Source organism: Sceloporus occidentalis, unplaced genomic scaffold (assembly GCF_023333645.1).
Source record: "Sceloporus occidentalis isolate IW3139 unplaced genomic scaffold, rSceOcc1.0.p SCAF_2, whole genome shotgun sequence".
In the NCBI taxonomy this organism is placed as follows: Eukaryota; Metazoa; Chordata; class Lepidosauria; order Squamata; family Phrynosomatidae; genus Sceloporus; species Sceloporus occidentalis.
Window position 1 is genome coordinate 179,150,179 of NW_028316982.1, and position 16,285 is coordinate 179,166,463.

Sequence of the window (16,285 nt, forward strand, 5' to 3'; positions counted from 1 at the left end):
AACACATGGCATCACCAGTTCTGTGTCTTCCTACAAAGAGTAACAGTGAACTCCTAATTGGGCCTACTGTAAAGTTGACAAGGGATTTGAAGGCACAGACACAGACACAGAGAGAGCAGGACTAGGAAACAGGACTGCAAGCTAAAAGCAGCACATGTTTCCATGGTTCAAGTAAGCAGAGTCCCCTTTTGTTTTTCTGGCTGCGCCTCTACCAGAGAGTGTGTGGTAGCCGAGGAATGTGTCACAGTAATGCAGAGAGCTGTAATGATGTCAACTTGTTATTTACTTTCCAAATCTGAATGACTGAGCAAGGCGAAAGGAGAATCAATCAGCCACAATGTGACCCTGCAGGCGGAAAAAACACAGCACTCTCACCAGTAAGAAGGATGGGGGATGGAAAGCACATGTAACCAGGGCAATGTTGCATCATGTACTTGCATTGCTTTTTGTACTGCTCCCTTCTCTCTCTCTCTCTCTCTCTCTCTCTCTCTCTCTCTCTCTCGCCATTGAATGTTATGTAGCTCTGTCTGAAAGCTGCATAAGCCTAGAGAATATATATATATATATATATGGAAAAGAAGGGCTAATTCAAGACAAAAGAACATCAACATCTGTTTCTAGGGCTGAATGGCTCCTACCATGTAATAAAGCCTATTCTGCTGAATCACAATTATGGAGAGAGTGTAAGTCCATGTTTTTCATGTGCTGTAAATTATGGCAGAGAATAGCAAGGGTTTTAAATCACTCATGAAGTGTACAGGATATTAAAAATATAGTATGGGATGTCATGCTGTTTTGGATAGGTCAACCCCCATTTATATAATATTAATTATTATTATTATATTAAGGAAAGCATGAATTGTTTTCTGCCCACCATGATCAGGTTACATTGGGGAAAGACTCAAATTTGGTTTAGGACTGGCTTTGGAGGAAATAACTTTTTGGAAACTGAAATTGAAAAGCAACAACAGCAACAACAGCGGATGGCTATCATGAAAATAACTGACTGCTTAAAAGAGGAGTTTTGTACAATAAAGATCACAAACACACACACTGCACACCCCTACACAAAGCTACAATATATATATGCTGTATTATACTATATGTATGTGTATACAGTAGCTTTGTGTAGGGGTGTGCAGTGTGTGTGTGATCTTTATTGTATAAAGCTACAATATATACACAATATATATAGATATTGTATAATACAATATATATATACACACACACACACACATACACACATATATTGTAGCTTTGTGTATGGGTGTGTAGTGTGTGTGTGTGTGTGATCTTTATTATTATGCTTCTTGTGTGATCTTTGTGTTTCTGTGTGATCTTTCTTGTTATGCATTTAGTAAGAACCCAATTTCCTCATTCCCCCTCAACGTTATGACCCCCTCCACCCCCTTCCCATAGGAACCCAAGACTGTGAAAATATTGAAAAATAACACACCCAGACATTATGTGAGGAAGTGAATGTGGAGTGTGTTGTTGATGTTGTTTTAAAATCTTTGATCCCCCCCTTTTCCCCCTCCTTCCTTTTTGCTGACTCCACAGGGTTAACATTCCCTTTGAATGCAGACAAGGGAGGGAGGGGGTAAAAATGTCTCCTGTTTTGCTGGAGTGCAACACAACATTTCAATATAATCCCTAAAAGTGACTAAGGAGTTACTCCAGGACACAGGGGCTTGGAAAAGAAGGGGATTAATGTGTGTTCAAGGTAGGTGGATGATGATGATGATTATTAATATTATTATTTAACATCCGATGCAAATGATAAAAGCAGAGACCACACACACACACACACACACACCAAATATATCTCTCTCTCTTCCTTTATGATCAATATGTTGATTTCCAGAGATGCCTGTTTGCCTCTTGTCTGCTGGTTGAGGAGCTGCTGCTGCTGCTGCTGCTGCTGCTGTTCTCTCTCTGGGGGAAGGAAGGCTCACCCTTTGCTTACTTCGAGACACACTCCCCAACCAGACCCACTGCTCCATGGAGGAGTTGTGAGCAAGAGCAGCGGCAGCAGCAGCAGCACCTCCGTCCTGACCGCCATTCCGCACCCAAAAAACTTTCCATTGCCCTCTTCGGGACTTCTTGCTTGGGCTCCTTCTCTCTTCCCTCCGTTTTGTGTGGCTGTGTACGGAGGCTGTGGAGACACTGGCTGGAGCTGCACAGCCCTGCCTTGCTTCACCCTTCGTTTTAGTTTTTAACTGGGGGGGGGGGGATCAAAGAACAGGGCCCCCATGGACTGCAAGTGAAAGCAGCCTCCTGGTGCCTGTGGGGGTTGGGAGTGTGGTTTTGATTCCTTTCCACTCTTCCCCAAGTTGGAGCTTTCCTTCTCTGGAGTGCAAAGCTGTCTGTGTGCCTTTGAGGGAGGTGAGTCTGCCTTACACCCCCCCCCCTTTTTGCATTATTATTATTATTATTAATTATTATTAGGTTGTTATTGTTCCTGGTGGGGGAGAAATGGAGCTGGGCGTGTGTTGGTGTGGGTCCCTTGCAACTTCCTCGTGTTGTGGAGCTCTTTGCTTGTGTTCCTTGTGGAGAGAAAGGGGGGGATGGGGTGGCCCTGGTGCCTCAGCTGCTGGAGCAGGGCTGGCTCCCTCATGCCTGGAATGGGGCTCCTACTAGAAATAGTAGGCGGATGAGGAGTGTGATGAGGAGGCTGGGGGTCCTCTCTGCCTTGGCCACCCTTGGCTTCTCCTCGTGGGGCTCCCCAGCCCAAAGTCTCTGGAAACTCTCTCCTTTTTAAAACAAGGTGAGAGAGAGGCTTCTCATGGCGCCCAGAACAGGAAGCCCTTCTCTTGTGGGGCTGGAAACAAGGGGGAGAAGGGGTTCCAAGCCTAGTGGGGGGGATGGGGAAGGCTTGGGGCCCTTTTTGTGAGTGGTTCCTGGGGAATGGGCCAGGTGGACTTGGCTCTGGAGTCGTTGTGGTGTTGTGTGTGTTGTGGGGGGATATAGGTATGGATGTGTGTGTGAGAGGGGTGTGGGGGGGAAGGGCGGTGAGAGCCCGCCGTTCTTGCAAACGGTGTGGCGTTTGCATAACCCTCAACAGCAGCAGCAGCAGCAGCAGCAGCAGCAGGGGGAGGGGAATCCCCATTCATTCCCAAGGCTTGAATCAGCAAACTCCAGCACCTCCTGGCTTTGGCTGCAGGGTGTGTGTGTGTGTGTGTGTGTGTGCCACATGGGAAAAAGGCTAAGCAACTAGGAGAGCCAGGTTGGGCATGGCCTTGTGGCTGGCTGGCTGGGGAGTCTCCTTCTTTCTTACCAAAACCAAGGGAGCCCTGTGGTTTTTGAACCCTGCCCCCTTGCAACCTGTTGCACTCAGGTTGGGAAATGTGTGGGGCCTACCCTTCCCTCCTGTTCTCCCTTGCTCACCCCTCTCAAAACTAGCCAGGGCTAGCCATGGAGCAAAGTACCATCACACCCCAAATCCACAAAACAGGGATACTGTTGTTGTTGTTGTGTGCCTTCACATCACGTCCAACTTACGGCAACCTTATTGTTGTTGTGTGCCTTCTAGTAATTTCCAACTTATGGCAACCCTGTTGTTGTTGCATGATTACAAGTCCTTTCTGACTTACTGTGATCCTTTTCTTGTTGTTGTGTGCCTTCAAGTTGTTTCCAATTTATGGCAACCCTGTTGTTGTTGTGGGCCTTCAAGTAGTTTCCAACTTATGGCAAGCATGTTGTTGTTGCATGCCTTCAAGTCATTTCCAACTTACCGTGTTGTTGTTGTTGTGGGCCTTGAAGTAGTTTCCAATTTATAGCAACTCCTATTGTTGCTGTGTGCTTTCAGGTTGTTTCCAGCTGATGGCAACCCTGTTGTGTGACTTCAAGCCATTCCCAGCTTATTGCGACCTTGCTGTTGTCATTGTTGTGTGCCTTCAAGTCATTTCCGACTTATGGCAACTCTGTTGTTGTTGTTGTTGTTGTGTCTTCAGGTCATTTCCAATTTACTGCAACCCTGTCATAGGGGTTTCGGGGCAAGCTTCTTCTGAGGCTGAGAGAGTGTGAATTGGCCAGGGGGATTCCATGGCTGAGCCAGGATTGGTACCCCGGCCACCCAGGGTCCTAATCCAGTGCTCAAACCACTACACCACATTGGCTCTCTGTGGCGACCCTAAGGTGAACCTATTCATGGGGCTTTCTTGTCAAGTTTCTTCAGAGTGGGGTTTGCCATTGCCATCCTGTTGAGGCTGAGCTGGGATTCAAACTCTGGTCTTCCAAGTAGCTCAAGCCACTACACCACACTAACCCTCGTATCCTTTGCAGTGGTCCCCAAACTGTGCTCTTTAAGGGATTGTGGACTACAGCTGCCAGAATCCCAGACTATTGGCCAACATGGCTGAGGCTTCTGTGAGCTGAAGTCCAAAATCTCTTTTAAAGGGCACCTTTTGGGGACTGCTGCTTTATGGGGCCAACCCAAATGCACACAACATACACATTTCAAGCTTTGCCTGATGAAGAAGCCACTGGAGCTTTGAAAGCTTGCATTTGGGTTGGTTCCATAAAGGCATCTCTTTTTGTAGATTGGAGATGTTATTTAGTTTATTCTTAAAACGACTATTTCCAGCACAGTTGCCTTAACTACTACCACCCCATTTTTATTGGGTCCCCATCCCACTTGTGGGCTGTTTGCCTCTTGTTTTGATTTTAATTGGGAGTGAGGGCAAATTATTGTTGGGGCTGGATGCTCAGCGAATGACCCCTTGGCCTACTTAATTATATACAGGGTTCTCAGAGACACACAGAGAGAAATAAATGGCTGGCATTCCTTCCTCCAACTTCTCAAAGTTTTCCTTTCCAAGCTGCATCAGGTATCTGACATCCCCCCTTAAGAAGCTAAACCTGTCCGCACCAGTGTTTTAAAACCACTTCTGCAGCATATATGCTTGCACAGACATTGATTTTGTGTTGGATCGCAAAATAAAGAGACCTTGTGCTCAAAGGCAGCGCAGCAGCACAAGCAACGACAACAACATTCGAGGTTGCTTTGGTGCCAGATGGCTATGAGAATAAATACTGGAGGTGCAACAGGATTTGACTATTATAGGTCTAGCTTAATAATTTGCTCAATGTTACCTATGTCCCAGTAGAGGGGGAAAACAGACATTATGTAATGTACAAGGAGCTGTTCCTGTGCCAAATTTAATGCCACATCTTCTTGCCTTGACCCATTTATTGGTTAACCTTAAACCTTCCAAGTCTCTTCGGTGCAGCAGAGACAAGGTTAATGCATTAAACCTTTCTTGCCACATGACTGCACATGCTGGGATTTACATCTCTCCTTTAGCCCATACTTAAAGAGACTGTTTGCAGTTAATGGGCTATCACATACTTCAGAATGGACTTGTAAGCTGTATTTTTCTCATTCTAGACATCCTGAATCCCAAGACACAAGGCTCACTTGCACATCAGGAATATCTGCAGTTACTAACCTGGTGGGTTTGTGTATTTCAAAGCCAGCTTGTGTGGTACAGGTTTGTTTACATGTTTGGTGAATCCCAGTGGCTTTCTAGCCTAAGCTTCTTGCCAACTAATTTGGGTCACTGCTAGAGCTTGGTGTGAATGGCTTGATCAAACTCCACCCAGCCAGGCTACTGCCATAATACTGTTGACAGAGTCTCATATCCTGAGGTAGCAATTACTTAATTCTGTTTAACCTTGAATTTGTCTGAATGATTGAAAGGAGGGTTATGGCTCAGGAGAACTGATCAGGAATTTTTGCTCACTGTAGGGCTTTGAGAGATTTTAAATCAATAGTCTCACACATCTGTTAGCTTGATTTTCTGCTACCACCAAAGTATCCTGTAATCAGATAAACAAATCTTGTTATCAAAGGCTGGAGAGCTGCATACAATTACTAGAGAGCAAGTACTATTCAACTGAAGGGGACTTGCTTCCAAGGAAACATGATGTGGATTACACTGTACATGCATTGAGACTCCTACATCATAATAAAGCCTGAGAGAACGTATTTGAGTATGTCTTCTGTTTTGAACATAAGTTAAGCAGGAAATAGTACACAGTTATTGGGAAACTCTGCAACAAAAGGCTAGAAAAGAAAGTCTTACTGAACACTGGAAAAATACTATATTGTGTTGGTAGAATAAAGCAAAGGTATTCATTTCAGTTAAAATCATGTGGAGGGTGAGCATTACTTAAAACAGTAGATGCTGTTGTTGTTGTGTGCCTTCAAGTCATTTCTAATTTTTGGTTACCCTAAGGTGGCCAGAGTGGGTTTTTCTTTTGTCTCTGAGGATGAGAGAGTGTGACGTATCCAAAGTTATCTAGGTCCAAAACGCACTGCAAAAATAATCCAGTTTGAGACCACTTTAACTGCCCTGGCTCAATGTTAAGGAATTCTGGGAACTGTAGTTTATTGTGGCCCAAGAGCGTTCTGACAGAAAAAACTAAGGCGGGATACAGACCGCCCAAAAGGGCGGTCTGCCGCTGCCCTAGTTTGCTGCACGAGGGAGCCACAGTGGACAAACCGCACGGCTCCCTCGCGCAACAAAAAGAAGCCGCAAAAAGCGGCTTCTTTCTGCAGTGCCATTATGACGCTGCAAGGTGCCAGTGGTGCACTTGTGGCATCATGAAGGCGCCGCCATTTTTATGTCCCCGTCAAGCGCAGGGGGCGAGTCATAGCACCCGTTTAAATAGCGCCATAATGTCTCACAAGGTGCCAGTGGTGCACTTGTGGCATCATGAAGGCGCCGCCATTTTTATGTCCCCGTCAAGTGCAGGGGGCGAGTCATAGCACCCGTTTAAATAGCGCCATAATGTCTCACAAAAAAACTACAGTTCCCCAAATTCCCTAGCATTGAACCAGGGCAGTTAAAGTAGTCTCAAACTGGGTTATTTCTGCAGTGTCTTTTGGACCCTAGTGGGTTTCTGTGGCTGAGTGGGGATTCATACCCTGGCCAGAGTAAAGCTCCAGTGCCACATTCAAACTTAATTATCTGTTTTCAAAGGTGAAAGAAAACAACAAAACTTTTAAGATTAAGCATTCAGCTTCCAGGAGTCCTAAATAGATATTTAAAAAGACTGATATTACTTCACATTGTGTATTATATTTGCCAATTTCTGTTCATACATCTTGATAGTGAAAGCTCTATAGACATGGATTTGGGGGTTAAGTGTCTTGATCAGATTTATCATTGATAGTGCTAGCAAGGTCTGTGTTGGGATTGTACCTTGGTACCTTGGCGCATTTTGTATGCTATGCTGTATATTTATTTCACTCTTCTCCATGGCAGACATTTGCACTATAATTTTCATTTCCCCCAGGCAGAATGACTAGTGCTCAAGAGTGATGGGAACTGGAGGTTGGAATGAATAGATAGCTTCATAACAGGGAAGTCTGTTTTCTAGAGTTTGGAACATTATTTCAACTGAATCCAGGTTTTCCCTCCTGCAAACAGAATAGGCCTTTCCTTCTCTGGAAGGTTTCTGATCCAACACAGCATTGCTCTTTTTAGAATGGGCAGATGAGGTAGTTCTTGTTGATTCCCCCTTTATTTACTCAAGTCCACCTACTTACTCCATTCCTTAGAACATTATGCCTTTCCTGAAAATTTGCTCTAGAGATGGGGAGCTGGCTCTATGATAGTGGAGAAAGCCAGGAAAGGAAAGAACCATAAAAGATCATTTCTTCTCTGTGCCTTAAGGCTGAATCTCCACTGCAAATATAATGTATGGTAACTTGACAACACTTTAACTGCCATGGTTCCATGCTATGGAATCCTGGAATTTCTAGTCTGTTGTGGCACCACAGCTCTCTGATAAAGAAGACAACTATCTCACAAAACTGCAAATACACAAAATCCATAGCATTGAGCTATGGCAGTTAAAGTAATGTCAAATTGTATTACTCTGTAGTGCAAATTCAACCCAAATCAGCCTGTGATAGGGTTTTCTTGGCAAGATTTATACAGAGAAGGTTTGCTATTGCCTTCCTCTTAGGTTAGGAAGTTGTGACTTGCCCAAGTTTACCCAATGAGATTTCATGGTTTAGCAGGAAATCAAATCCTGGTGTCTTAATCTTGTACCACTGACTATACCATGTTGGCTCACTCTTCCACTGAATGGAGCAAATTGTTGAATCCAAGTCACTCTGTATGGAGGAGCACATATGGCTTAATCTATTTACTGAAAGTGTAACCTGTGAATATTTCAGGTTCCATCATTTTATCTTACTGCTGGATTCATCCGGTTCTTGTGGCTGGTATAAAGTGAATGAAGGCAAATTTCTTGAAGGCTATGTGCCGTAATGGTCTAGGTAGGCCAGGACTGACTATGCTTCGCATCCCAAAAGGAAAAGAAAATACAATGCAAAGCAAATTGAATGTTTGATAAATACGTGTAATCCAGATTCTACAACTGGAATAAATTCTGTGAAGTAAATAATTTTGCATGTTTATTTCCCATCTTGTTTTCTGAGAACCAGGTTTTCCTTCAGTGAAGGAAAGAAAAAGTTTAAACAGATGCCATTATGCACATAAGCTCTAGGATTACTTGCTGCCATGCATGTTGTGTGTGGCTCCCATGAAGGCCATTTGGGAGCCTCAGGTGTACTAAACTGCCCTTATTTGATTCCTGATAGAAATGAGAAAATAGACTTTTGTTCAGCATCCTAAAGATACCAGATCCTGTCAGATCTTGGAAGCTAAGCAGGGTCAGCCTTGGCGAGTACTTGCATGGGAGACCTCCGAGAAATACCAGGTGCTGTAGGCTATATTTCAACCGAAGAAGCTGTCAAAACCACCTCTGAGTGTTCCTTACCTAAGAAAATGGTTTGAAATTTGTGGGGCCACCATAGGTTGACAGGCGACTTGAAGGCATGTGTGCACATGTGTGCACATACACACATATCTTATGACAGATTTACTAGTTTACAATTACAGTGCACTCCTTTGATTTATCCACGTTTTGTTGTGTTAGAACCTGAAACTGAAATGGATTTAATTCACATTGTTACCGCTTGACATATACGTTAAAATACTCAGTACTATGAAGCTGTAAAATATTTTTTATTGTAGCACAAAATTAAATGAACAGTAACAAACTGATTCTTAAGTAAACAGTAACAAACTGATTCAAAACAAGATATATTCATTCCATCTGACCCAATACTTGGTAAAAACACCTTTAGTGGCAATTATAGTTGTGAGTCACTTTGGGTAAAGTCTTTACCAGCTAAGCAGATCTGGATCCTGTAATTTTTTCCCCATTTTTCTTGGCAAAATTATTTCAGATCATTATCAACAGCAGCTTATAAACGTTGCTACGGATTTTCAATCACATTGGGATCTGTCTTAAACTGAACAATTTTAAGAGAGTCATGTTACTGTTTTTAAACCATTCTAGTAAAGTTTGGCTGTGTGTTTAGGGTCATTGTGCTGCTGGAAGGTGAATATGGGCCCAAACAGACAGGCCAAAATAAAGCTGCTTCAGGTCACTTTGGAGGTATGCTGTTTCAATGACACACACATCTTAAGAGGCCAGAAGCTGCACCAAAGCTATGCTCCAGTCCCTAGGAATGGAGTGTGACTTTGGCGCTGCTTCTGGCCTCTTAAATAGCATTTAAATAGCATACTTCCAAAGTGACTTGAAACAGCTTTTTTTGGCTATCTGTTCAGGCCCTACATTTCTCAGACCCAAGTCCTTTCAGAATGAAATAGGCTTTTCTCTAGAATGGCCCTGTATCCATCCATTCATTATACCCTCAGTCCTGACCAGTTTCCAAGGAGGAAAGGCATCCACACAACATGATGGTAGATGGTGATGATGGTATTCTCATGGCCATGAGCATTATTGACTTTGCATAGCACATAACATTTTCCATTTTGTTCTCGTCAGACCAGAGAACCCTTTCCTGATGTTTGCTGTGTCTCTCATTTGTCAACTCCAAACAGTCTTTGATAGGATGTTGTGAAACATCCATGTGATCGTTATCCAATAGTTTCTTCAATTTCAGCTAGAGATCTCTCCAGCTCATTCAGGGTTACTATTGGGTTTTGGTTACTTGTCTGACTAATGCCATCTTTTCAAGGATACTGAGGTGTGGTGGATGACCTTTTCTAGGCAGAATCACAGTTAAGCCATATTCTTTCCATGTTGTATTAATGGATTTAACAGTGCTTTGGGGGATTTAATAGTCTGGGGTTTATATATATGTGTGTACCCCCCCCTCTCTGTGTATCTATATGTATGTATCCCAACCATTCTTGGTGTTTATGCATGACTTTCTTCTTAACTTGGTATGTTAGCTTCTTGGTTTTCAGATACTTCATTTAGATAAGCTCTCTGACAAAATCTGGGGCCTTCCAAAAACATGCATTTAATCAAAGACTATGTTGTCCAGGAACTGTACACAGGTGGGCTCCATTCAATTAACCATGTGTCTTCTGGAGGCAGTGGGTTGCATCAGTTCATAGCAAAAGAGATGAATACTTATAGAACCAACAGCTGGCTATTCATTTTTGTTTACTTAATTTCTGTGCTCCAATAAAAGAATTTTGTACCTTTCCAGTATTGAGTATCTTCTGCAACGAACTGTAGGTTCTGGGGAAATTCAAGGGTGTAATTTTAACATGAAAAGCTCTTTTTCAAAAATGGAAAAATGTATCTGAGATCATTCTGTACACTCACTAATATTTGATTTGGAAGAATTCTATAATTCAAGATGATTTATCTGTGAGTTTGGGGGGGACTTTTCTTTTGATCATACAGAGTAGCTTAGGGCCTGAAGAGACCGGCACTTTATGCCAGCCTGAGCCAGGACTAGGTTTGTGTGGGGGCTGAGCATTTACACATTCAGAAATCCTACCGTGTGTCCTGGGCTCCATCTTGGTGCACACCTGTACAGATGGGTGTGCCATGATAAAGCCCCTCATGCACAGCGCACAAATGGCACTGCACACGGGGGGGGGGGGGCGCCCTTATGGTGCCCGTTCTAGGGCGCAAATAGGAGCTGCATTTCATGGCTCCTATTTGCACTGAGTTGGGGATGTGGAGTGCAGCTGCCGCATCCCCAATCCAGCCCATTCAGGGGCAGCATAGAGCTGCCCCTGAACAAGCTGTCTGCCGAGCCCCTAGTCATTGGAGCTCAGCTGTACAGGGTTTTCATCAACTTTAAAATGACTTACTTTTAGGTAGGCCTTATTGATGTTTAAAGTGAGCTCAGATTTTTCACATCTGGTGATTGTTTAGATTTGATTGCTTTTTTATCAAGTCATCTTAGCACGATCAAGTGCATGTTTTTTTTATTTATTAAACAAATAAAAATAATAGAACAAATATATAAATATAAAGGAGGCAGAATAGAATTCCCTCCATGTGTTCTACTGCCACTACAAAAAAAGCAAACATCAAAGCATTTTGGGTAACCCGCTTTGATCTCTTTTGGAAAAGCGGGCTATAAATAAACAGTATTATTATTATTATTTTGAAATTGAAGGCTTTCATGGCCGGAATCCATAGGTTTTTTGTGGTTTTTTGGGGCTACGAGGCCATGTTCTAGAAGAGTTTATTCCTGGCATTTTGCCAGCAGCTGTGGCTGGCATCTTCAGAAAATGTTGGCATGGAAGAGAGTGCAGTATATATACTGTTGGTTGAGAGGAAGATTTACATGTTACATGGGTCAGCCAGAAAAATCAGAAGTAGCAGAACACGTTATAAACCATCCTGGGCATAAATGTAGTTTGAAAACACTGAAATTCTGGACCATGCCAACATCTATCAGGTCAGAATGCACAGGGAAGCCACTGAAATCCTTAAACACCCAGACAACTTTAACAGGAAATAAGAAACCCTGAAAGTAAACAAAGCTTGTCTCCCAATCCTGAAAAACATCAAAATCAAGACCCAGCAAATGCAAATGAAAACCACCCAGGGTTAGGAGGGTTTCCCAGGAGACAGTGGATTGTTAATTAAATAGACACCCTGAGGCCTTCAACAACAGAACAATTCACAGATTAAGATGTAAATCACTTCCTCTCAACCAACTGTATATGCCCCACTCTCTTCCATGCCAGCATTCTCTGAAGATGCCAGCCACAGCTGCTGGCAAAATGTCAGGAATAAACTCTTCTAGAACACGACCTCATAGCCCCCAAACCACACAAAAAACTATCAGTGCAGTTGATGGAAAATATATAGCATATACTGTATATACAGCATATATAGGCATATGAAACAAATAGAAAACAAGATCCCACCATTGAAGCTGGACAACTAAAAAAGCAGTATCAAAAGAAAAAACAAACTGATGTAAAGTTACCTTTAAAGAAATTTTATATATTACAAAAAAGGGTTTCAATTCCTGAGAAAACATCCTTTTTTCAACAATTATTTTTTAAAGTAATAGATTTTGTTTCTTTTATTTGTTCAGTTTGTATCTTGCCTTTCTTCCAATATGGGGCCTGTTTTTATCGAGGATCTAACTTGCAAGGTATAAAATTGTAATAAAATAATATAGGTGAGAAATAATAATAATGACGCAGGAGTTATGCAAGGCATTAATGACATCCTGGCTACAAAAATAGTTCAGCCATCCCTGTACTTCCCTTTTCAAGCTGGAAGAATACATTTTTGGCTTGCAAACCCTTTGCTGTATGTGAATTGGACCTAGAGGGAGCAGTTTTACAGTGAAGAGGAACACCAACCAGGAAACATGATCACAGGGTGACCAGATGTCAAAACTGTAAATGAGGACAAGGCACTGCGAAATATAAGACATTAAAAAAAAAAATGTAAGCCATTACAAAATATAAAGAAAAAAAAAACAGTTTTATAAATTCATGCTTCTTTGTCATGCTCAAAATGTAGGATGGTTTGAAATTCCTCCTCGACAGAAGGTTGAAATGTAGTAAAAGGAGGATGTCTGGTCATCCTGCATGGTCAGTCCTTTCTCCACTAGTTTTCACCTCTTTCCTTCAAGAATTGCATGGAGAGAGTTTGTGGGAGTGGGTTCACTTACGTGGTAGGCTTTTTATATCTAAAAAACCCCCCAAAACTTCCAGTATCATTAATGTTAACATCAGTAGACAATGACACAAGTAGACAGTGCTATGGTGACTTGGTTAGGAAATCTGCATTTCTGAGATTCTACTACCTTCTTTCTCAAAGTGTGCTTACTCATGGTGTGAATACCATAAATCCCACAGTCTGACTGACATTGTTTTTTCCTGTCCTTTTAGCCTAGTGCAGCAACAGTTTTCTAATGATACTACAAAAGAAAGAGCAAAGCACATGATTTGCCCAGTAAACTTAATTCTTCACCATACTCTCTATTATCTCTGTGGGAATGGTGGTAAAAATCTGCATTGGAATTTTATTTTTGCTGAGATCACTCTCCCTGGGAAAGAGATACATTTTCTGGCATTTCCTTTTGTGCATTTTGGCAGTTTGGAGTTTTCATTACTCTTTTAATGTAAGTTCTGGTTATGTTCCAGCCTTATTTGAAATATGGGGGAGTAGAAATTTCTTTCAAACTGTTGTGACTGGTCTCATTTTTTCCATTTTTTTAAAATCAGGAGTCAAGATGGAAGTAATTTTGTAAACTGTTTCTTAGCCAGAAAATGTCTTTCCTTTCTTTGACTATTTTTAGTTAGAAGGAAATAGCTGACCTCTTTATGTAAAAACCTGATTCCCAGGGGTGCAATTTATAGGTTTTTAATCAAATGTCCTACTTGGACAACTTGTTTGAAATGTAACAACAACAGTGGAACTGGTGACCTCTTCAGGAGTAATAATACTCTGCAAGATAAGTACAAGCTATAGTTTTTGCTTTGTGGGAGAAAAATACGGAAAGTGGAGTATGGTGTGTTTCTTTGTCTACCGTATAAACTCGAATATAAGTTGATAAATTTATGCCCAAAATTGACCCTAAAATCCTGGGTAGATTTATATGCAGCTCAATAACTAGTACTGCTTAGAAAGGTCCTAAAACAAGCAAGCTTGATGCCCCACTTGGTGGCTGGAGGCTGTGTGTGTGTGTGTGTGTGTGTGTGTGTGTGTGTGTGTGAGAGAGAGAGAGAGAGAGAGAGAGAGAGAGAGAGGATCCCAGTCACATTTGTAAGGTTTCTTTTCCCATGGAAGAAACACCTCATTTAACTCCACTTCCTTGCCTCACCAGTCCGATTTGCAAGCCTCCTCTTCCCATGGAAGAAATTTAACAGCACTTACTTCCCTTCTCAATCTGTTAAAACCTCTCCTCCTCCAGCACCTGAGGATCAGTGTTAAGAGTTCGGGGGTGGTCCAGAGAAGGAGAAGGAGTGATGGAAGTGGTATTTTCCCTTTTCCATCCTTCCGTATAGCCCCTTAGGTTTTACCCTCGACTTGTCCACGGGTCATATCAAAATCCATTATTTTGACCCTGAAACTTTCCCTCAGCTTATATATGAGGCCGACTTGTACACAAGTACATACAGTTATTTTATGTCTGAGTCATAGGTGCGTTACAGACCTCCGAAAAGCGGCGGCCTGCACCCGCCCCTTTCCCCGCCGGATCGGGGCCTCAGTGGCCAGAGCAGCAGCCACTGAGGCCCTGATCCGCCACTTTCCAGGCCACGAGTAAGGGGCAAAAGGCCGCTTCCCTGCGGCCTGGAAAGGGGTGTCCTTGGGGCTTCAAGCCCCAAGGACACCCCGCGGCAGCAGGGAGGAGGAGAAAGGGGCCGCTTAGCCCCTTTCTCCTCTGCGTCGCTGAGTGCAGCTATCTAAAGGCTGCGCCCAGCGACGCAAACCTGGAAGGAGCTCAGAAACAGAGCTCCTTCCGGGGCCGCGGAACGTAACAACCGCGCCACCTCGTTTGGAGGCGGCGCGGTCGTGACATAGTCATGGTGGCGGCCGTGTGGAACGGCTGCCACCATTTTTTACGTGCTGAGCACTTACTAGGGTTGGGGGGGTGCGGAAGCACCGCCGTTTCCTAACCCTAGTACGTGCTCAGCACGTACTTTAAGGCCCGTCTGTAACAGGCCATAAGCACCATATTTGAGGTGCTACTGGAAACCCAAAAGCTCATTCTACAATTACATCACCTACTGAATTTTGCCACTCAAAGTGTACTAATACATGCCATATCGGAAAGGAAAGTTTGTAGTAATTCTGTATGTAATGAAGATACTAAATTTACAGCTCAATAACTTTGTAGTAGTTCTTTGCACCTCGTATTAATAGAATATGAAATACACCTGCTCTCAACTGGCTTACCTACTTCCAAATATACTGAGGATTGCTGGACTTAAATTTTTATCCATCATTCCTAAGGATTGCTATTGCTACTTCAACATTTAGAATCCTGTGTTTAAAAATAATAGTACAGTCTATTTTATAATAGTAGGAACTGCTCAGCAGTAGAATGGATTGTCAGTGGTAGGAGGCTTCTTGTTGTGGGAGTAAATCAAGCAGAGGCTAGACCAATAATGGCGAACCTTTTAGAGACCAAGTGCCCAAACTCAAAAGGTATTCCTGCACTGGGTGCCATCTGGTACTGGGGGCAGGACTTCTGGGGGGAGGGGCTTCTGCTTTCTGGGGTCAGGACTTCTAGGGGCAGGATTTCCCCAGACAGTTCATGGCAGAGGACAGGGGAGAGAGGAAGAACAGGCCTATGCCTGTTCCTCCTCTTCCCCCTGCCTTCCCGGGCCTTCAACTGCCTCTGTGGAGACAGCTGAAGGCCCAGGATGGCTGGGAAGAGGAGGAACAAGCGTGCACCTGTTTCTCCTCTTCCCTGCCCTCCATGTGCCCTTAAAAATGGCTTTGTGTTCCATCTCTGGCACACGTGCCATAGGTTTACCACCACGGGGCTAAAGAGTATCAATCAGGATGCTCTGGTTGCATTCTGCATTACAGATCCTAGATTTTGCTGGGAACTTGACTAGATGATCTCCAAGCTTTTTTATTCTTCTAATTCTCTACCATGGCTAGGGACGTAGCTAGGATTTTAGGAAGGGAGAGGGGGTCCAGACTAAGTGCTACCATTATAATGGGGCTTGGGTGTGGCGGCGCAGCAGCACACACCATTCATTTTTCTAATGGAAGGGGGGGGGTCTGGACCCCAAGAACCCCCCCCCCCTTGGCTACGTCCCTGCCATGGCTGTTCTTTTCACTTGTAGAAGTATCATAAGTCTTGTTCATCCAGAGAGAAAAAAATTGTTTAGGATGCAGCCAGGAAAAAAGCAACTGTGTGGACTTCATAATCTCTGTAGTCTAGATTTTTAACAGTTTATAAATTCCATAATCTAAGCAATTTTTCACATTTGAAACAATTTAA

At 43.2% G+C, this 16,285-nt stretch overlaps 1 protein-coding gene across 8 annotated transcripts in view; it reads left to right on the forward strand.

The window, feature by feature from the left end:
• The first annotated feature begins 318 nt into the window (after positions 1-318).
• The window catches only part of LOC149319382 (F-box-like/WD repeat-containing protein TBL1X), a 174,047-nt gene continuing 158,080 nt past the window's right edge, over positions 319-16,285 (forward strand). For 4 of the 8 annotated variants that reach the window (XM_089511581.1, XM_089511584.1, XM_089511582.1 and 1 more), the window contains exon 1: positions 2,246-2,385. The gene's annotated coding sequence lies outside the window, so the exon portion shown is untranslated. Of the gene's footprint in view, positions 378-1,604; positions 1,724-1,967; positions 2,386-16,285 lie in introns of those variants that run through there. The other 4 variants (XM_089511587.1, XM_089511586.1, XM_089511588.1 and 1 more) reach the window with 4 other exon arrangements.